This window comes from Triticum aestivum, chromosome 4A (assembly GCF_018294505.1).
Source record: "Triticum aestivum cultivar Chinese Spring chromosome 4A, IWGSC CS RefSeq v2.1, whole genome shotgun sequence".
In the NCBI taxonomy this organism is placed as follows: Eukaryota; Viridiplantae; Streptophyta; class Magnoliopsida; order Poales; family Poaceae; genus Triticum; species Triticum aestivum.
Window position 1 is genome coordinate 580,899,590 of NC_057803.1, and position 22,721 is coordinate 580,922,310.

A 22,721-nucleotide genomic window follows, 5' to 3' on the forward strand; every position below is an offset into this window, starting at 1 on the left:
CAACAAGTTACCAAAAAGTTTGAAAATGCATAGTGCTATGCATCTCTTAGGCTTGGTCTTCGGGAGGTGGTGTAGAGAGAACTCCAAGGATGAAGGCATCAGTAGATGTTGTTGGAGCTGGTGGAGTAGTTACTGGAGGTGGCACTGAAGCTGTTGCTGCTGGTGTAGATGAAGTAGCTCTTGTATCTGGCACTGGCACTGCAGCTGACCTCTGACATCTTGGCACTCACTGAAAAGCATCCGTAGTTTCCTTCCCTTTCTTCACCTCGGCTTCCTCCTGGAGCTGCTCGACTGCAGTCTATATCTCAGTCACTTTCAGATCAAGATCATAAAACTTGGTCTCAACGATCCTCTCCAAGCTCTCCTGATTCTGAGTCAGGGTGGCCAAGCCCTTCTCAATCCTCAAGGTTGCCTGAATCAGATAAGCCAGCTGATCTTGCTTGCTCTTCAAGAATACCTGAGATGCCTCCTGAACACTTGGCATCCTTGCAGCCTTTTCTGCATTTGCCTTTGCTCTCCTCTCTTCTGCTTGCACTGGTGAAGGATCATCCTCATTCATCACAACTGTGTTATCCTCAAATTCTGGGTGCAAGGGTAAATGCTCCTTGTCCAACAAGCAAGTGCATGTGCCCATCTTGGAGTTGATGAGCACCTGAATGTGTGGAGCATACCCACAAGATCTTTTCTGATATGCAACAGTCCTCTTGATTGTCTCAACAATCAGACTCATGACCGTGAATTTTTGAGGAACATCAAATATCTGCAGCAAGTTGATTGAATGTCCTCTTATCATCTTGTGATCTCCAGATTTGGGTAACAGAGTATGCCTCAAGATTGTGTTGATTGTAGGCAGACCAGACAACAAATAATGCACAGATCCAAGCTTGTGTGTCTCCAAAGCTTTGTCTGGGATCTCCTTGTACATGTTTGCCATAGAGTTGTGGTCTTTCTTTTTCTTGGCATACACATCCAAATCATCCTCATGCTCTTCTAGGGCATTGATCAACTTGGCCCACTCATCAATAGTTGAATGTTACCTTGTACCCTCAGACATCCAAATAATTCTACCGTCTGGATAGAAATGAGCTGTAGAATAGAACTGCATAATGAGCTCATCACTCAATTTGGTAAGCTTTTCTGTTCCACAAACTCATCAACTCCACAAGCTTTGAAGCTTTCATGCACTCCTGGGAAATAGTCTTCATTCTCATCATTGAATTCCTAATCAACCCACTTCATATCACAGACTATAGGCTTCTTATCAACCAAAATAGTCTCATAGAAGTCTTGTTGTTCTTTGGTGTGGAACCTATAGTCCACTACAGTCTTTCTCCTCACAACATATGGATCAGACTGTCTCCAAAGTCTCAATATTGCATCCTTTCTGACGTTCATATCCTCAGCGACTGGATGAGTGTCATTCTGTTCTGGAATCTTTGGTTTCAGTTTCCTCAAGACTTGGGCTTCTGCATCTTCTTCTTCAACTTCAGGCACTGGGGCCTTATTCTTCTCTTCAGCTGGGATGTTCCTGGTGCTTCTCTTGGGCTTAGAAGGCTTCTGAGCTTGAGCAGCAGCCTTGGGGGCAGTCTTGGGCTTTGAAGTGGCAGCCCCTAACTTAATGGCATCCCCCATAAGCTTCTGGGACTTGGGTGCTGGTGCAGCATCCTCTTCCTCTTCATCTTCTTCTGGATATCTCATTATAGAGGATCTACCAATGACTCTGGCAGTGGTCTTCTTGACCCTCTCTTTCCTTTTCTTTCCCTCTCCAGCAGCCTCTTTAGTTGGCTTAGAAGTTTTAGCAGTTGAGGCCCTGGCCTTTAAGGTTGGCACCCTTTTGGCAGGGATCTTCTTATGCAATCTAGGCTTTGTTGTCGCAGCAGTACCATACTCTTTCTTCAGGACTTTCTTTTTGGATCTAACTTCCTCCTCTGTAGCCACATAGTCCTCATCCTCATAATCTAAGTTTTTCTTCTTCCTAGATCTGGTGGCTACCTTAGGCAAATTACTAGGAGTGCTCCTGCCGCCCTCATCATAGCTGCTTGAGGGACTAGTGCCCTCACTCATTTGCACTTGCTCCTCTGACTTATTCTGACTATCACTCTGGTCAGACATTCTGGTAAGCAAACTGATAGCAAACCCCGTGAATAGATATAGATGAGGTAGAATGGATGAGCATCACAAAGTGTAGAGTTTCTACAAAACAAATGAGTCAAAAACTTAGTTTTAGTTCTCGACAGAAATCATTTCGGAGCTGTCGATTTGTTAAACTCGGTGATATCGAATCAACTGTTGGAGTCTAAACTAGTGAACTCGGTCAGACCGAGTCATAGTTTGGTGGCTCCGAGATTGCTATGGTTTCACAGAGAGTCAAATTCGGTCGCACCGATTTGCAATTTTCGGTCAGACCAAAAAGCGCATGTGCAATGGCCTAAGCCAAATCGGTGAAACCGATTTCTACAACTCGGTCGGTCCGAGATGAGTTCGACTGAGACCTAACCCTAAATTTTCGAATCAATCCTAACCTAAAGGAAGTTTTCTCTGGACAGGTTGATTTCATACATGGTAATCATCATCGCAAAGCAATGTGCTAGGAATCGGAGTAAGAAATTAGCACACAAGATCAAACTCATACCCTAGTTCGGCGGGAGTTTGCTATGGTGACAACGGCGGGGCAGAATCCCGTTGACGGCGACGGAAACCAGCATCAGGAGGTCATTGGAGACGAGGAGACGATCTGGAGACCTGAGGCGGCAGAGCAGGATACACGCGGGATGGATTGTTTTGAAGAAATTTCCAAAATATCACCCATGGGTATATATATATATATCCTGACCCTGTCGGTGTGACCAAGTGGAACAACTCGGTGTCACCGAGATGCAGAATCGCAAGCGATTACTGCAACTCGGTGTGACCGAAAGTTCAAATCGGTTGCACCGAGATTGAAAACCTAGATCAACTCAGTGAACTCGGTGTGACCGAGTGGATGGATCGGTCACACCAAAATGCATAGAGAGGTTTTGGAAGTTTAAGTCTATGATGAATCGGGGACTCTGAGTGCTCCTCACATAGAGTGGTTCAAATCTGAGTTGATCAAACTTTGTGATGTAGCATGAATAGAGTTTGAGACGAGAAAAGCATAGATAGCTAGAGGGAGTTCTTAGGCATTCTTGTCCATCCATTTGGCAAAAGAGAAAAACCAAACAATCAAAGAAACAAATGGATTTCCTTGAATGATTAAAATATGCAATCAACATGCTCATGCAATAAAATGGCAAATGAAATATGTGGCAAATCATGCACAAACACTCTAGCATCTATCAAGCAATTGGCGATGACTAGGTCGTCTATATATGAGTATATTGACTTAGGAGTCAAATGAGAACATTTGATCGTAGGTCATACTCATCGTTTAGGCACAAGTGGGGTTGCCACTTTTACATAAAGCATTGTTGTGTTCACACCATTCGAGTTGCTTTAGCTCAATTGATTAGAGTAGAGCTCCCCTAGATGTGATATCCCCCCTAAGAGGGATGAACTAACCTTGGGTTTTGTCAATGATGACTTCATGTAGGTGTTGAAGATGTGGATGCTCAATGTTGATGTAGATCATTTGGAGCAATCCATTGGAGTGAGTTGCACTTTCAATACCTACATGGGTTAGTCTCACAAGGAACAAACAAAGATATCCATAGACATAGAGTGATGTTCACACAAGATGATTTCCATGAAGGCAATAGGTTACCTTGTCCCTTGTCTTACCAACAAGAGGGTTTGTGACTCCTTGAACTAGTGCAAGATGTGGAAGTTGTTTGCACTTGTCCTCACCAAAATGATATGAGTGAAGTATGTTGGCGGAGTCACCCTCAAGAACTCTCTAGTTCTTCTTCTTTGGGATCCACATCATCTTGATGGGAATCCTTGGAGTTGTAGTCGTACTTGATGAAGTAGAACTTGATGTAGTCTTGGGAACCCACTTGACCAAGGCCTTAGGAGCTTCTTCAAATGCATCAATCTCCTCTTGAAGCTTGTCCTTGCCTTTTTGCTCGTGGTCTTGTGGTGGAAGATCATCTTGAGCTTGTGTCCCTTGGAAATAAGTAGGATCATACTTCTCTTGTTGAGGAACAAACTTCATCTTGGGGTATTGATCTTCTTCCCACTCAACTCCATTGGCATTGAACTTTCGTTCAAAACCAACACCTTGATTCTTCCGGTGCCTTCCTTGCTTGCGTACAATTTGCTAAAATTGCTTACTCTCGGCAAGGCTCTTGTAAACACCTTCCTCTATAATTCCCTTCAATAAGCTATTTTCTTGCGCAAGTGTAACTTGGCTAAGAGAATCATTAGTGGAATCAAGAGAACTACTAGAAGCAACAACATTGGATTTAACATGATTATTGTTACTACTAGAAAAAGAATCTTTCTTACTCTTGTTGCTAGACTTAACTTGTGACATGTAATTAGACAAGAGTAAACGCTTGGCAATGTAAGAAGAACTTTTCCTGCGAAGATTATCATTGATTGCTTTTAAGAACCCATGCTCTTGCTCAAGGTTGAGATTTTCAAAGCGTAACTTCTCATGAGTCTTTAAAAGTTCTCGATGATCTTCCAAGGTAGTTTCATGAGCTAACTTAAGAGTTTTTAGCTCTTTAGTTAGATGCTCAATCTCCTTCTTATCATCATCATTCGTTTTATCTTGATTAGCATGATTAATAGCAAGTCCATCGTAGTTTTCATCACTAGAGTTGTCAACAAGTAAATCATCATCACCTAGCAAATCATCTTCATCACTATTGAAATCAACATACTCGGGGTGTGATATCTTCGGGCCTTTAGCCATGAAGCATCTTCCAATTCCTTCATTTGGTGAGTCAAATATGTCGTAGGAGTTGGTTGACACAAGTGCTAGAACAGCAACACCTTCATCTTGAGTATATTCAGAGTTGGAGTGATAACTTCTCTTGGAGTGATTGTCGGAGCCGGAGCCGGATACCCATTCACCAACATGAGCTTGATGTCTTCGTTTTGTCTAGCTCCTTGATGACTTGTCCTTCCTTTCCGAATCCTTGCTTCTCCATGATGTTCTTCATTCATAACGATCATCTCTACTCCTTATCTCTCTTGGTGGCGATTCTTCTCTTCTACTTCTCCTTTTGGGTGAATCTTCTCTTCTTTTGTAGGGGGTCGTACACTCATTGGAGTAGTGTCCGGGTCTTCCACAATTGTAGCAATTTCGTTCATGACTCGAAGATCTTTTGTCATTGTAGGAACTTGACTTGGAACTTCTTTCCTTGCTTCTACTATTGTAGAACTTGTTGAAGTTCTTCACCTTTAGGCCCAATTCTTCATTGAAGGCTTGTTTCTCCCTTGATGATGTAGGAGCATCACATGAGGCTTTGTAAGCACCACTTGACTTGTTGTGAAGCTCTTCCTTATCATTGAGTGACATCTCATGAGCAACAATTCTTCCAATGACTTCCGTTGGCTTGAGATCTTTGGAGTTGGGCATCATTTGGATCAAGTTGCACACGGTATCATATTTTCCATCCAAGGCTCTTAGGATCTTCTTGATGATGAATCCATCGGTCACTCTTCACTTCCTAAGCCGACAATCTCATTTGTGATGAGAGAAAGCCTAGAGTACATTTCAGCGATACCTTCACCATCCTTCATTTTGAACTTGTCAAGTTGACTTTGAAGCACATCCAATTTGGATTCCTTGACGGAGTCGGTACCTGATATGTCTCCAATGTATCTATAATTTTTGATTGTTCCATGCTATTATATTATCAACCTTGGATGTTTTATATGCTATTTTATATGATTTTTGGGACTAACCTATTAACCTAGAGCCCAGTGCCAGTTTCTGTTTTTTCCTTGTTTTAGAGTATCACAGAAAAGGAAAATCAAACGGAGTCCAATTGACCTGAAACTTCACGGAACTAATTTCTGGAAGGAAAGCAACCCGGCAGACTTGGAGTCCACGTAAGGGAAGCAACGAGGAAGCCATGAGGCAGGGGGCGCTCCCACCCCCCTGGGCGCGCCCTCCACCCTCGTGCGCCCCTCGTGGCTCCCCTGATGTACTTCTTCCGCCTATATATCTCCATATACCCTAAAACGATCAGGGAGCAGAATAGATCGGGAGTTCCGCCGCCAGAAGCCTCCGTAGCCACCGAAAACCAATCTAGACCCGTTCCATCACCCTTCCGGAGGGGGCAATCCCTCTCCGGTGGCCATCTTCATCACCCCGGTGCTCTCCATGATGAGGAGGAAGTAGTTCTCCCTCGGGGCTGAGGGTATGTACCAGTAGCTATGTGTTTGATCTCTCTCTCTCTCTCGTGTTCTTGTTTTGGCACGATCTTGATGTATCGCGAGCTTTGCTATTATAGTTGGATCTTATGTTTCTTCTCCCCCTCTACTCTCTTGTAATGGATTGAGTTTCCCCTTCGAAGTTATCTTATCGGATCGAGTCTTTAAAGATTTGAGAACACTTGATGTATGTCTTGCCGTGTGTATCTGTGGTGACAATGGGATATCACGTGATTCACTTGATGTATGTTTTGGTGATCAACTTGGGGGTTCCGCCCATGAACCTATGCATTGGGGTTGGCACACATTTTTGTCATGATTCTCTGGTAGAAACTTTGGGGCACTCTTTGAGGTTCTATGTGTTGGTTGAATAGATGAATATGAGATTGTGTGATGCATATCGTATAATCATACCCACGGATACTTGAGGTGACATTGGAGTATCTAGGTGACATTAGGGTTTTGGTTGATTTGTGTCTTAAGGTGTTATTCTAGTACGAACTCTAGGGATGTTTGTGACACTTATAGGAATAGCCCAATGGATTGATTGGAAAGAATAACTTTGAGGTGGTTTCGTACCCTACCATAATCTCTTTGTTTGTTCTCCGCTATTAGTGACTTTGGAGTGACTCTTTGTTGCATGTTGAGGGATAGTTATATGATCCAATTATGTTATTATTATTGAGAGGACTTGAACTAGTGAAAGTATGAACCCTAGGCCTTGTTTCAACATATTGCAATACCGTTTACGCTCACTTTTATCATTCGTTACCTTGCTGTTTTTATATTTTCAGATTACAAAAACTATTATCTACCATCCATATACCACTTGTATCACCATCTCTTTGCCGAATTAGTGCACCTATACAATTTACCATTGTATTCGGTGTGTTGGGGACACAAGAGACTCTTTGTTATTTGGTTGCAGGGTTGCTTGAGAGAGACCATCTTCATCCTACGCCTCCTACGGATTGATAAACCTTAGGTCATCCACTTGAGGGAAATTTGCTACTGTCCTACAAACCTCTGCACTTGGAGGCCCAACAACGTCTACAAGAAGAAGGTTGTGTAGTAGAAATCAAGCTCTTTTCTGGCGCCATTGCCGGGGAGGTGAGTGCTTGAAGGTATATCTTTAGATCTTGCAATTGAGTCTTTTAGTTTCTTGTTTTATCACTAGTTTAGTTTATAAAAGAAAATTATAAAAATATGGAATTGAGTTTGCCTCATATGCTTCGTCTTTTTAATATCTTTCGTGAGTATGATGGAAAGGAAAATTTTGCCAAAATATTAGAAGAAGAATGCATTAGAATGTTTGGCACTAAATATTTGTATGATGAGCATGATTGCAATGTTGTTAGTATGAATTCCTTGAATATCTATGATGCTAATGATATGCAAAGCCACAAGGTTGGGGATGCTATGTTTGATGAATATGATGTTTTTAGTCCCCCAAGTTTTGATGTGCAAATTTATTATGATGATAGCATGCCTCCTATTTATGATGATTATGTTGATGAAAGTGGTTTCGGAGAGGTCATGACTTTATTTTGTGATGAATCCATTATTTCGGAAGAGGTTCCAATTGATTATGAGAACAAAGTTGCTATCTAAGATGATTATTGTGATGACTTGTATGCTATAAAGAATAATGATATCCATGAATCTTGTCATCATGATGTTAGTTTTCAATTGGATTATGCCTCACATGATAATTATTTTGTTGAGTTTGCTCCCACTATTATTCATGAGAAGAATTTTGCTTCTGTGGAGAGTAATAAATTTTCTATGCTTGTAGATCATGAAAAGAATGCTTTATGTGATGGTTATATTGTTGAATTCATTCATGATGCTACTGAAAATTATTATGAGGGAGGAATATATGCTTGTAGGAATTGCAATAATATCAAGTTTCCTCTCTATGTGCTTAAAGTTTTGAAGTTATGCTTGTTTTACCTTCCTATGCTAGTTGACTATTGTTCCCACGAGTTGTTTGATCACAAAATCTCTATGCATAGGAAGTGAGTTAGACTTAAATGTGTTAGTCATATTCTTCATGATGCTCTCTTTATGTTTCAATCCTTATCTTTTATGTGAGCATCATTGAAATCATCATGCCTAGCTAGGGGCGTTAACGATAGCGCTTGTTGGGAGGCAACCCAATTTTATTTTTGTTCTTTACTTTTTGCTCCTGTTTAGTAATAAATAATTCATCTAGACTCTGTTTAGATGTGGTTTTATGTTTTAATTAGTGTTTGTGCCAAGTAGAACCATTGGGAAGACTTGGGGAAAGTCTTGTTGATCTTGCTGTAAAAAACAGAAACTTTAGCACTCACGAGAATTGCTGCCAGTTTTTATTGGAGAGTGATATTTAGTTAATTCTTTTTGCATATGATTAATAGATAAATTCCTCACGTCCATAAATTTATTTTAGAATTTGTGGGCTTCCATAAGTTTGCGTTAGCTACATATTACTACAGACTGTTCTGTTTTTGACAGATTCTGTTTTTCGTGTGTTGTTTGCTTATTTTGATGAATCTATGGATAGTAAAATAGTTTATAAACCATAGAGAAGTTGGAATAAAGTAGGTTTAACACCAATATAAATAAATAATGAGTTCATTACAGTACCTTGAAGTGGTGATCTATTTTCTTATACTAACGGAGCTTACGAGTTTTCTGTTAAGTTTTGTGTTGTGAAGTTTCCAAGTTTTGGGTAAGGATTCGAGGTACTATGGAATAAGGAGTGGCAAGAGCCTAAGATTGGGGATGCCCAAGGCACCCCAAGGTAATATTCAAGGACAACCAAGAGCCTAAGCTTGGGGATGCCCTGGAAGGCATCCCCTCTTTCGTCTTCGTTCATCGGTAACTTTACTTGGAGCTATATTTTTATTTACCACACGATATGTGTTTTGCTTGGAGCGTCATTTTATTTTGATTTAGTTTTGCTTGCTGTTTGAATAGAATACCAAGATCTTAAATTATTAAATGTTAGAGAGTCTTCACATAGTTGCATAATTATCCAACTACTCATTGATCTTCACTTATATCTTTCGGAGTAGTTTGTTGTTTGCTCTAGTACTTCACTTATATCTTTTAGAGCATGGTGGTAGTTTTATTTTGAAGAAATAGATGAACTCTCATGCTTCACTTATATTATTTTGAGAGTCCTAAAACATGGTAATTTCTTTGGTTTGAAACTATCCTAATATGATGGGCATCCAAGAGGGATATAATAAAAACTTTCATATAGAGTGCATTGAATACTATGAGAAGTTTGATACTTGATGATTGTTTTGAGATATGGAGGTAATAATATCAAAGTAGTGCTAGTTGAGTAGTTGTGAATTTGGGGAATATTTGTGTTGAAGTTTGCAAGTCCCTAAGCATGCACATATGGTAAACATTGTGTAACAAATTCGAAACATGAGGTGTTATTTGATTGTCTTCCTTATGAGTGGCGGTCGGGGACGAGCGATGGTCTTTTCCTACCAATCTATCCCCCTAGGAGCATGTGCATAGTGCCGAGGTTTTTGATGACTTGTAGATTTTTGCAATAAGTATGTGAGTTCTTTATGACTAATGTTGAGTCCATGGATTATACGCACTCTCACCCTTCCATCATTGCTAGCCTCTTCGGTACCTTGCATTGCCCTTTCTCACATTGAGAGTTGGTGAAAACTTCGCCGGTGCATCCAAACCCCGTGATATGATACGCTCTTTCACACATAAACCTCCTTATATCTTCCTCAAAACAGCCACCATACCTACCTATTATGACATTTCCATAGCCATTCCAAGATATATTGCCATGCAACTTTCCACCATTCCGTTTATCATGACACATTCATCATTGTCATATTGCTTAGCATGATCATGTAGTTGACATAGTATTTGTGGCAAAGCCACCATTCATAATTATTTTATACATGTCACTCTTGGTTCATTGCATATCCCGGTACACCGCCGGAGGCATTCATCTAGAGTCATCTTTTGTTCTAGCATCGAGTTGTAATCATTGAGTTGTAAATAAATAGAAGTGTGATGATCATCATTTTCTAGAGCATTGTCCCAAGTGAGGAAATAAATAAATAAATAAAAAATGCCATAAAAATGAGAAGGCCCCAAAAAAGGGGAGAAAGGCCATAAAAAAGAGAGAAGACCCCAAAAAAAAGAGAGAAAAAGAGAGAAGGGACAATGCTACTATCCTTTGCCACACTTGTGCTTCAAAGTATCACCATAATCCTCATGATAGAGAGTCTCTTGTTTTGTCACTTTCATATACTAGTGGAAATTTTTCATTATAGAACTTGGCTTGTATATTCCAACAATGGGCCTCCTCAAGTGCCCTAGGTCTTCGTGAGCAAGCAAGTTGGATGCACATCCACTTAGTTTCTTTTGTTGAGCTTTCATACATTTATAGCTCTAGTGCATCCGTTGCATGGCAATCCCTACTACTTGCATTGACATCAATTGATGGGCATCTCCCTAGCCCATTGATTAGCCGCGTCAATGTGAGACTTTCTCCTTTTTGTCTTCTCCACATAACCCCCTCATTATATTCTATTCCATCCATAGTGCTATGTCCATGGCTCGCGCTCATGTATTGCGTGAAGGTTTATGAGTTTGAGATTACTAAAGTATGAAACAATTGCTTGCCTTGTCATCGGGTTTGTGCATGATGAGAGCATTATTGTGTGACGAAAATGGAGCATGACCAAACTATATGATTTTGTAGGGATGAACTTTCTTTGGCCATGTTATTTTGAGAAGACATGATTGCTAAGTTAGTATGCTTGAAATATTATTATTTTTATGTCAATATTAAAATTTTGTCTTGAATCTTATGGATCTAAACATTCATGCCAAAATAAAGAAGAATTACGTAGAGAAATATGTTAGGTAGCATTCCACATCAAAAATTCTGTTTTTATCATTTACCTACTCGAGGACGAGCATGAATTAAGCTTGGGGATGCTGATACGTCTCCAACGTATCTATAATTTTTGATTGTTCCATGCTATTATATTATCAACCCTGGACGTTTTATATGCATTTATATGCTATTTTATATGATTTTTGGGACTAACCTATTAACCTAGAGCCTAGTGCTAGTTTCCGTTTTTCCTTGTTTTAGAGTATCGCAGAAAAGGAAAATCAAACGGAGTCCAATTGACCTGAAACTTCACGGAACTTATTTCTGGAAGGAAAGCAACCCGGGAGACTTGGAGTCCACGTAAGGGAAGCAACGAGGAAGCCACGAGGCAGGGGGGCGCGCCCACCCCCCTGGGCGCGCCCTCCACCCTCGTTGCTCCCTTGACGTACTTCTTCCGCCTATATATCTCCATATACCCTAAAACGATCACGGAGCAGAATAGATCGGGAGTTCCGCCGCCAGAAGCCTCCGTAGCCACCGAAAACTAATCTAGACTCATTCCGGCACCCTGCCGGAGGGGGCAATCCCTCTCCGGTGGCCATCTTCATCATCCCAGTGCTCTCCATGATGAGGAGGGAGTAGTTCTCCCTCGGGGCTGAGGGTATGTACCAGTAGCTATGTGTTTGATCTCTCTCTCTCTTCCGTCTCTCTCTCTCTCTCTCTCACTCGTGTTCTTGATTTGGCACGATCTTATGTATCGCGAGCTTTTGCCTATTATAGTGGATCTTTTTATGTTTCTTCTGCCCCTCAGGCTACTCTCTTGTAATGATATTGGTTTTAAAAGTCTTCGGGTAGGGTCCGAACTGGCGTCTAATTGGTGTACAGGAGCAGGAAACGATGTTTTACCCGGTTCGGCGTGTCTTATGAGTAAAAGGGCTACGTCCACTTGATTTATCTTGATGATATGAGTATACAAGATTTGGTCTATCAGATCGAGAGGCTACCCTAGAGCTAGCCTATGGTATGATTGTATGTTTCCTCTGGACTTAACCTCGTTTATATAGACACGGAGGGGGCTAGGGTTACACAAGGTCGGTTACAAAGGAGGAGATATACATATCCGTATTGCCTAGCTTGCCTTCCACGCCAAGTAGAGTCCCATCCGGACACGAGACGAAGTCTTCAATCTTGTATCTTCATGGTCCAACAGTCTGGCCAAAGGATATAGTCCTGTTGTCCGGAGACCCCCTAATCCAGGACTCCCTCATTAGCCCTTGAACCAGGCTTCAATGACGATGAGTCTGGTGCGCAGTGTTGTCTTCGGCATTGCAAGGAGGGTTCTTCTCCAATTTTCGAGTGTTTGTAAAGCAGTTCCGGTCCCATAAATGTTGGACCTCTTGGCTTCTGTGCCCAATAAGGGCTATCTCCCACGCGTTGAATGAATACGAGGCGCCAGGGCATTTTTACATTCGCCCCCCTAGCCAGACAAATAAATTGTCTATTAAAGGGATGAGGATTCTTAGATCCGATCCATACCATCCTCCCCCAGCGAGAATCCATTAGAGCGCGTTTCGAAAGGATCCATTCTAGCATGGCCGACCTCCGCAGCTCCTCCTCCCGCCCCCATAGCCCTAAGGTCGACGATTGGGAGAGGTGTTCAGTCCCACACAGTCGATTGGTCGAACTGCAGACCAAGGGATTTCTCCCTCCGGCGTATATGGTGCCCGTCCGAGCCGGGCTCGCCACCTACAATGGCGGGGAGCAAGCGGAGAGCTTCCCCAGTCCCTCTATGGGGGAGCGGGTATGCCTTGTCCCATATCTACTGAGGGGACTCAGATTTCCAATTCATCCGTTCCTCCGCGGGCTCCTGGAGTTCTACGGCCTCCAAATACACAATTTCACCCCTGCCTCCATTCTACATATCGCCGGCTATGTCGCTCTCTGCGAGTTGTTCCTGGGCTGTGAGGCTCACCTTGAGCTGTGGAAAAGGCTATTTTGCCTCGTCCCTCGCACACAGAGGGGATCACTTTATCAAGTGGGCGGAGCCAAAATATGGCGCATCGCTGGTACCGGATACCTATCCGGTACCCCGAAGAAGTCGTCCGAAGACTGGCCTTTAGAATGGTTTTATATGGAGGACGTTCCCCTTCCGGACCCTGTTCGGCGGGGTCTTCCTGAGTTCAACAATGCTCCTTTGAAGAAACGCCGAAGTTGGCGCCCACGGAGCCCCCAGGTGGAAGACAATGGAGAAGTCCTCTACCTGATGAACCGGATTAAAGCACTGGATCAATCAGGATTGACAGTAATCGAAGTTATGTCGATTTTCATAATGCGGGGAGTGCAACCACTTCAATATCGTGGGCACCCCTTGTGGTGTTTTAACGGGGCGGATGATGCCACCCGTTGCGGGCGTAAGGGTCCGGACAATGCTGCCGCTTTAGCAAAAATTCTGCCCGAATTGTTCAAGGGAGAGGAAGAGGAGTTCACCCGCATCAAGCCACGGGATGGATTCTCCATGTACAATCCTCCAAGCTGGGTAAGTTATATCTCCTTACTCCCATTTTCCCGCATTATTTGTCATAAGTATAATCCAACCTTCGGCCCTCTGCGGGCAGGAAACTACGAAACAGCCATAATAGAGAGGGCCAGCACGCCCTTCGTCCACAAACAAGGACCCTACCGGCCCTGACCCCGATTCATTGAAGAAGAATCCGCGTATATTCCATGCGGAGCGATGATAGACCGGCAGCTTCTATCAGTTAAAGCTGCTTGTGATGATGCCATGGTGGACATTAACGGCCGACATTATCGTCGGAACTGCTCCTGCCTCGCGACGTAAGAAAAACTCTAAAAATCCGCAACTCCAAGAGAACTATGGGATCCCCTTGTTAAGCGACACTTCACCTACCAATATAGCCAATGGCGTTTTTACAGGGATAGGACAGCATCTTCGGACAGCCCTGGCAAACCCGCAGGCGCAGACCTCCGCTAACAAGAGGTACCGAGGCTGGGAGCCAAAAAGGAAGGCGTCAGGACGGAGACACCGACGCAAAGGTATAACAAAAACCCCGCTCCATGGTTGTCGTCTTTCTGAAAATGTAATTGCGCCCGTGAGGAGTCCTGGATTAGGGGGTGTTCGGATAGCCGGACTATACCTTCAGCCGGACTCCTGGACTATGAAGATACAAGATTGAAGACTCCGTCCCGTGTCCGGAAGGGACTTTCCTTGGCGTGGAAGGCAAGCTTGGCGATACGGATATGAAGATCTCCTACCATTGTAACCGACTTTGTGTAACCCTAACCCTCTCCGGTGTCTATATAAACCGGAGGGTTTTAGTCCGTAGGACAACGTACACATCAACAATCATACCATAGGCTAGCTTCTAGGGTTTAGCCTCCTCGATCTCGTGGTAGATCTACTCTTGTACTACCCATATCATCAATATTAATCAAGCAGGACGTAGGGTTTTACCTCCATCGAGAGGGCCCGAACCTGGGTAAAACTTCGTGTCCCTTGCCTCCTGTTACCATCCGGCCTAGACGCACAGTTCGGGACCCCCTACCCGAGATCCGCCGGTTTTGACACCGACATTGGTGCTTTCATTGAGAGTTCCTCTGTGTCGTCGCCATCAGGCTCGATGGCTCCTACGATCATCAATAGCGATGCAGTCCAGGGTGAGACCTTCCTCCCTGGACAGATCTTCGTCTTCGGCGGCTTCGCACTGCGGGCCAATTCGCTTGGCCGTCTGGAGTAGATCGAAAGCTACGCCCCCGGCCGTCAGGTCAGATTTGGAAGTTTAAACTACACGGCTGACATCCGCGGGGACTTGATCTTCGACGGATTCGAGCCACTTTCGAGCGCGCCGCACTGTCACGACGAGCATGATCTAGCTCTGCCACCGAACAGTGCCCTGGAGGCCGCACCCGCATCGGCTTCGACTCTTAATTCGGAGCCAACCGCGCCAATCGAGGATGGGTGGTTGGATGCCGCCTCAGGGGCTGCGATCCCAACAGCGATTGAGCCGAACACCAGCCCCGCACTTCGCGGGACTCATGATTCCAAGGAGTCGGACTCCTCTCCGGACTCCGAACCTTTCGCGCCTCTGCCAATCAAATCCGATTGGGTGCCGATCATGGAGTTTACTGCCGCGGACATCTTTCAGCACTCGCCCTTTGGCGATATTATAAAATCACTAAAGTCTCTCTCTTTATCAGGAGAGCCCTGGCCGGACTACGGTCAACGATATTGGGATGCGGACGATGAAGAAATTCAAAGCCCACCCACCACCCACTTTGTAGCCACTGTCGACGATTTAACCGACATGCTCGACTTCGACTCCGAAGACATCGACGGTATGGACGCCGATGAAGGAGACGATGAAGAACCAGCGCCTATTGGGCCCTGGAACGCCACCTCGTCATATGACGTATACATGGTGGACGCACCAAAAGATGACGACGAGGAGCGGAAGGACGCACCGAAGGCTTGTTCCCTCGAAAAGCAGTCAAAGCGGCGACGCAAGCGCCGCCCCAAATCCCGCCTCGACAGAAATAGCGATCACACAGACCCAGCGCTGGAGCAGGGCGAACCGCTGCCGGACAACGGCAATCCGGATAATCAAACCGAACAAACAAACCCTATCAAGGATAATGGTCCGGACGACATAACGCCGGACAAACACCCGGAGCAATAGACCGCCCGTAAAAGGCTTGTTGCCACCGCGAGGAGCCTGAAAAAGCAGAAACAAAGGCTCAAGGCCGCGCAAGACACACTCCAATTCAGATGGAGTAAAATACTCAGCACTGCAGCAAGGTACGGCGACAATCGCCCCTCCAAAAGCTACCCAAAGCGGAAGCTGCTACCCGAATTCGATGAGGAGGCCTCAGAACCCCCACAACCAAATATCAAAGCAGCCACCTGGTCGGATAGACGACCCCTCTACCAACACAGAGCGGCATACAACGCCGCTCACAATACAATACGCGACCCATGCGAGGGCTCGCACCCAAAGGACGGCGCAACCAGATCCATCTATGGACCACGCAAGCGCGCCCCAGCATACAATGCAACACAACAAGCATCCGAACAACGCGGTACACCCAGCTACAGGGGTGCCGCACACCCCCTATGTTTCACCGATGAGGTGCTGGACCACGAATTTCCAGAGGGATTCAAGCCCGTAAACATAGAGGCATACGACGGAACAACAGACCCTGGGGTCTGGATTGAGGACTACATCCTTCATATCCATATGGCTCGAGGAGATGATCTCCACGCCATCAAGTACCTACCCCTCAAGCTCAAAGGGCCAGCTCGTCACTGGCTCAAAGGCCTCCCCGAAAGCTCCATTGGAAGTTGGGAAGAGCTCGAAGACGCTTTTCGGGCAAATTTTCAAGGGACATATGTCCGACCTCCGGATGCGGACGATTTGAGTCATATAACTCAACAGCCCGGAGAGTCAGCCCGAAAGCTTTGGAACAGGTTTCTTACTAAAAAGAACCAGATTGTCGACTGTCCGGACGCCGAAGCCTTAGCAGCTTTCAAGCATAGCGTCCGTGACGAATGGCTCGCCAGACACCTCGGCCAAAATAAGCCGAGAACGATGGCCGCATTAACAAACCTCATGACCCGCTTTTGCGCGGGGGAGGACAGCTGGCTAGCCAGATGCAGCACCAGCGACCCCAGTACATCTGAAGTTAGAGATGGAAACGGGAAATCACGGCGCAACAGCAATAACAAACGCCGGAATAAAGAAGACAGCACGAAGGGCACGACAGTAAATGCCGGATTCAAAAGCTCTCGGCCAGGTCAAAAGCCGCCCCCTAAAGGCACCAGGGACGAACTGTCCAGCCTCAATAAAATTCTGGACCAAGTATGTCAGATTCATAGTACCCCTGGTAAACCTGCTAATCATACCCACAGAGAATGTTGGGTCTTCAAGCAGTCCGGCAAGCTCAACGCCGTACACAAGGGGGAGGATACACCAAGTGAAGACGAGGACGAGCCCCCCAAGCAAGACACGGGGGAACAAAAGCAATTTCCACCAGAAGTCAAAACAGTAAACGTGTTACACGTAATCAAGGAAAAAAACAAGGCGGCACTCCCAGGAAAGTATACCCAAGTGCCTATCACCACGAAGTCCTGCCACTGGACATCTCAACCGATCACTTTCGACCATCGCGATTACTCAGCAGGTATCCGACACGCAGGATGGGCTGCCCTGGTATTAGACCCAGTAATTGGCGGATATCACTTCACAAGGGTCTTGATGGACGGCGGCAGTAGCCTAAACCTAATATATCAGGATACAATCCGCGGGATGGGGCTAGACCCAACACAAATTCGCCATAGCAATACTACCTTTAAAGGAGTAACGCCAGGCCCAGGGGCTCGTTGTACGGGCTCCCTCCTACTACAAGTTACATTCGGCTCCCCCGATAACTTCCGTCGCGAGCATTTAACTTTCCACATCGCTCCGTTTCAAAGTGGCTATCAAGCACTGCTCGGACGCGAAGCTTTCGCTCGCTTTAATGCAATACCACACTACGCCTCCCTCACACTCAAGATGCCCGGTCCACGTGGCATCATTACAGTGCACGGAAATATCAAGCGATCTCTGCGCGCCGAAGAGAGTGAGGCTGCCTTGGCCGCCGCACACTAAAGGCGCCCGGACAAACGAAAGCATCCAATAGGTCGTCAAGACCTCAGATACAACTAATCAAGTCCGGCGCCGCTATTTATACGGAAATAAGTGGTCACACCCCTATTTGTCAATACAAGGGGCTCAACGCGCGCAGACAAGTGGCAATTTCTTATCATCTTGAACTATACATGGTTTCTTTAAAAACTATCCTTTTGCACGACAACTTTTTCACTTAACTTCCTCTCTTTTACAGACGATCATCGTGCTACACCCGTCCAGGATACGGCACAACGGAGACACAGGCGCAGACGTGCAGCAGGGACCCGCTCCAAGGATTCTTTTTAGATTAAGACCCTGCGTAAACCTTTTTTACTGTCTCTTGTTGATACATATCCACCGTTGAGAAGGATGCTGACGTCTTGGCATGTGGCCACGCCAGAACAATGCACGTACCTGGACACACGGGGCTTCTTACAAAGGCCACTATTTAGGCCCGGTTTATACCACAAAGACCGAATACCTTAGGGAGTATTCGGCGTCGCGAGTTTGGCCCTATATGCATCAGCTCCGAATCATTGTCTTTGGTCAAATGTTGGGTTTGCCCGGCTCCTGTGTTTTGGTGCCTTACGTTCCGCCTTGCCGGCTAAGGTAGCACCAGGAGAACTACTGCGATTGTGCCCTGGTTCATCCGGACGAGCACCTCAGTAGAGAAAGCCGAAAACTGACTGTCATGATATAGCGTGAGACTGGTCAACCACTCGATGACCTGTGGGAATGTTAGAATTCCTCCGCCTTAACGAAGGGCCGTTTCCCGGCCAGGCATGTACGCACCCCGATATCGGGAGAGTGCGGAGCCACCAGGGGCTATCTAGTAGCCCCACTGTCAAACTCCTATGGCTAAGTGAAAGTGCTAAAGCATTATAGTCCGGTTGCCTCGCTCGCTCCGCTATCACCTCCTTAATAGGACCAAGACGTTGGGTTAAGTGTGAATGCGTGTTTTTGCGAGCACCTCCGCATTATATGCGTGAGGGTTGAAGCCGACGGCTGCAATCTTTCAGGTTATACACATGTATACATAAACGACCGCCCAGGAGGCATCATATTACTTTCAGGCAAAAGTATAAAAATAGCCTTATAAAAATTTATAAAAGCATTTCGCTTACAATGAGATTACATATCACTCAAACATAATATTTTTTGAGCACTGGGTCTCTATCAAACGGGCACCCTCAAGAACTTCTTCAAAGTAGTGCTCGGCAGCCTTTCGACCTATAGTCGAATCCCGCGTTGCAACATTGGTAGCATCCATCTCCGCCCAATATGCCTTAACACGGACAAAGGCCATCTGTGCACCCTCTATGCACGCCGACCTCCTCATCGCATCAATGCGCGGCACCACATCAAGGACCTGCTGCACCAAGCTGAAATAGCTGTTCGGTTTTGACCTTTCCGGCCATAGCTGATCCACAACAGACCTCATAGAGAGTCCGGACAACCTGTTTAGTTTGGCCCATTCGACTAATTGGTTAGTCAATGAAAGTGGACGCTTGAGAGAATGGATTTGTCTCCAAAACAGCCGTTCTACTCCATGATCTGTCCGACCGTGGAAGTACTTGGCCGCATCGACAGCGCTCGCCGCCAAATCCATGTACACATCCTCTGAACTCCACAGCCGATCCAGAGGGGCATACCGTGGATCTCCGAATTTCCTCCGAAACATAAAGGATTTCCCAGCTACAATATCCCCGGCTTCCCGCAGCTCCTCCTTCTTTGCCCTCATAGCAGAGCGGAGATCCTTTTTCGTCGCAGCAGCCTTTTCAAGGTCCGATGCCTTCGCTTGGTTTTCTTTTTCAAGAACCCCGCAACGGTCGGCGGCGGCTTTTAATTCTATAGCCATCTTGGCCATCTTGTCTCGGGTCTCGCCATGCACGGCCTTCTTGGCTTGCAACTCTTCGGCCGCCTTCACAGCAGCCGCATTACCCAACCTCGCTTGTTCCTTGGCTCGGGCAAGTTCTGCCCGCAAGGCTTCAACAGTGGCAGCTCCATCTGCAGTCACAACATATTAAAGATACTGGCATCATGCTGCTCTTCCTATTGTGGCGTTTACCAGATAATGACACTTACCCTGTGCCTCGTCAAGCCTTTTGTTAACAAGCTCGATGTCGGCGTCTGCCGCATCCAACTGCCGTTCTAAATGGGCAAACTCGCTAGTCCGGCTAGCCACCGGAGCTTCCATTACCTGCACATAGAGGCAGTATGGTTATTACCTGGGAATATGATCCTCTGTTCGTCGTCGTTTCCGACAACAACCAGAGTCTCAGGGGCTACTATCTACACAGGGCACACCTAGCATGTGCAGGACTATCATACATTCTTTTACGTACCTCAAAGCCTGTCAGTAGACTCATAAAAGCTTCATGCAATCCGCTTTCAGCGGACGATATTCTCTCCATCACCGTATTCATCAGCACACGGTGTTCATTTGAGATGGCCGCTTGCCCCACCAACTCCCTCAGAACATCCAATCGCACATTAGATGGTGCCGGACTCTTTTGTCTGCTCTCTTCGGGAACCGGACATTGGGAGCTTCGGGGGTCAATGGGATTATCTTCTGGCCTCACCGGACTCGGAGAGGCCCTCCGCGATGACACTTCAGGGTTACCCGCTTCCGGAGCGGAGGAGTCCGGAGGAGGCGTTTCGCTCTCCATCATCTCTGGAAGAAGATCCCCCAAAGATGAGCTCATTTGAGAGGGGCTAAGGCTCGAACTGCGAAAATATATGTGGTGGTTATCTCCTCAGAAGAAAAAGATGGCATATCTGTACTATTAAAGTATTTCAGGTCACTTACGACTCGCGGGAGAATTGATCCCCCTGCGGACTTTGTGCGGCAACGGCGCCCCCCAAAGTAGGACCCTCTGTGGGAGACTTCTTCGCCCGTTTGGAAGCTTCGGCTTCCGAATCCCCGGGCGCAGTCCTTTTCCTCTTCTGGTCGCCTTCCCTCATGGAGACGCTCGCTCCCTCGGCTAGAATGGGCAGCATTGGGGGCCCGCGTTCGCTCGCATTATCCTCCATAGTATCTTCCTTCAAGGGCTCCGGGCAAGGTGCGGTCTGGAGCATCTTTTCCAATACCGGATTTTCCAAACCCTCAGGGAGGGGGGCCAAACACTGAATCAACTTCGCCTTTGTTAGCCAGTCCAAGTCATTCTTCATACCAAAGGAGAGATAGTATGTTCGGCCGGAAGATGCCTTACCTGTTCGGCGGCGCGGTTACTACTCAGGCCCACGTCCTCGGAGATTTCCGGACACTCCACCTGAGGTCCGAAGAATGACTTGTACATCTCCTCGTGCGTCAGGCCGAGAAAATTTTGAATGACGCGCGGTCCCTCGGGATTGAACTCCCATAGGCGAAGAGGCCAGCGTTTGCAAGGCTGGACTTGACGAACCAGCATAACTTGTATTACCGTGACCAAACTGAAATCTCCATTGAAGAGATCTCGAATGCGGCTTTGCAGTATAGGCACGTCCTTGGCTGGCCCCCAGCTCAGACCTCTGCTGATCCATGACATCAGTTGTGGTGGAGGGCCCGAGCGGAAAACAGGGGCGGCCGCCCACTTGGCACTTCTAGGAGCCGTGATGTAGAACCACTCCTGTTGCCACAATTCAGACACCTCTGGGATGGAACCTTTGGGCCACGAAGCTCCCATCATCTTGCGTATTGAGGCACCTCCACATGCTGCATGTTGCCCCTCGATCATCTTCGGCTTCACTTCAAAGGTCTTGAGCCAGAGGCCAAAGTGAGGGGTGACCCGGAGGAAGGCCTCGCACACGACAATGAATGTCGTGATATGAAGAAAGGAGTCCGGAGCTAGATCATGGAAGTCTAGCCCGTAATAAAACATCAGACCCCTGACGAAAGGATCCAAAGCAAGGCCTAGACCTCGGAGGAAGTGGGAGACAAACACGACGTTCTCGTTGGGTTCGGGGGTGGGAACGGCCTGCCCTCGGGGAGGCAGCTGATGCAAAATCTCGGCGGTCAGATATCTGGCCTCCCTCAACTTCTTGATGTCTTCTTCCGTGACGGAGGAAGGCATCCATCGGCCTTGAAGGCTAGATCCGGACATGACTGAAGGTTCGGAGCACCTGACCTGAACTTCGGGCGTTTGAGCTTGAGGTGGGGGAAGGATTCGATTGAGCACGGGAGGGAAAAATAAAAGCCTTGTCCCCTTTATAAAGAGGGTGAATATCAAGCGTCCTCTCCGTGTCCGTTTGGACTTGCCTATAATCTAGGAGTCCTAGAAGCGGTTGGGTTACCCACGCCCGTATTGATGAGAATCCCGGATAAGGGGACACGATCTCTGCTTTAACAAGACGTGCCAAGGAAACCGCCTCGCATAACGCGCTGGGGTGGGATAATAAAATCACTCGGATAAAGGCTTGGCCGTGGTGTGACACGCTACGGAATACGTCAGCAGATTAGATTGGTGTAAATATTATTCTCTCTATGGCAATATGTGGAAACTTATTTTGCAGAGCCGGACACTATCTTTGTGTTCAAAATCTTCTATGAAGTACTTGGAGGAGGAACCCGCCTTGCAATGCCGAAGACAATCTGCGCGCCGGACTCGTCGTCATTGAAGCCTGGTTCAGGGGCTACTGAGGGAGTCCTGGATTAGGGGGTGTTCGGATAGCCGGACTATACCTTCAGCCGGACTCCTGGACTATGAAGATACAAGATAGAAGACTCCATCCCGTGTCCGGAAGGGACTTTCCTTGGCGTGGAAGGCAAGCTTAGCGATGCAGATATGAAGATCTCCTACCATTGTAACCGACTTTGTGTAACCCTAACCCTCTCCGGTGTCTATATAAACTGGAGGGTTTTAGTCCGTAGGACAACATAC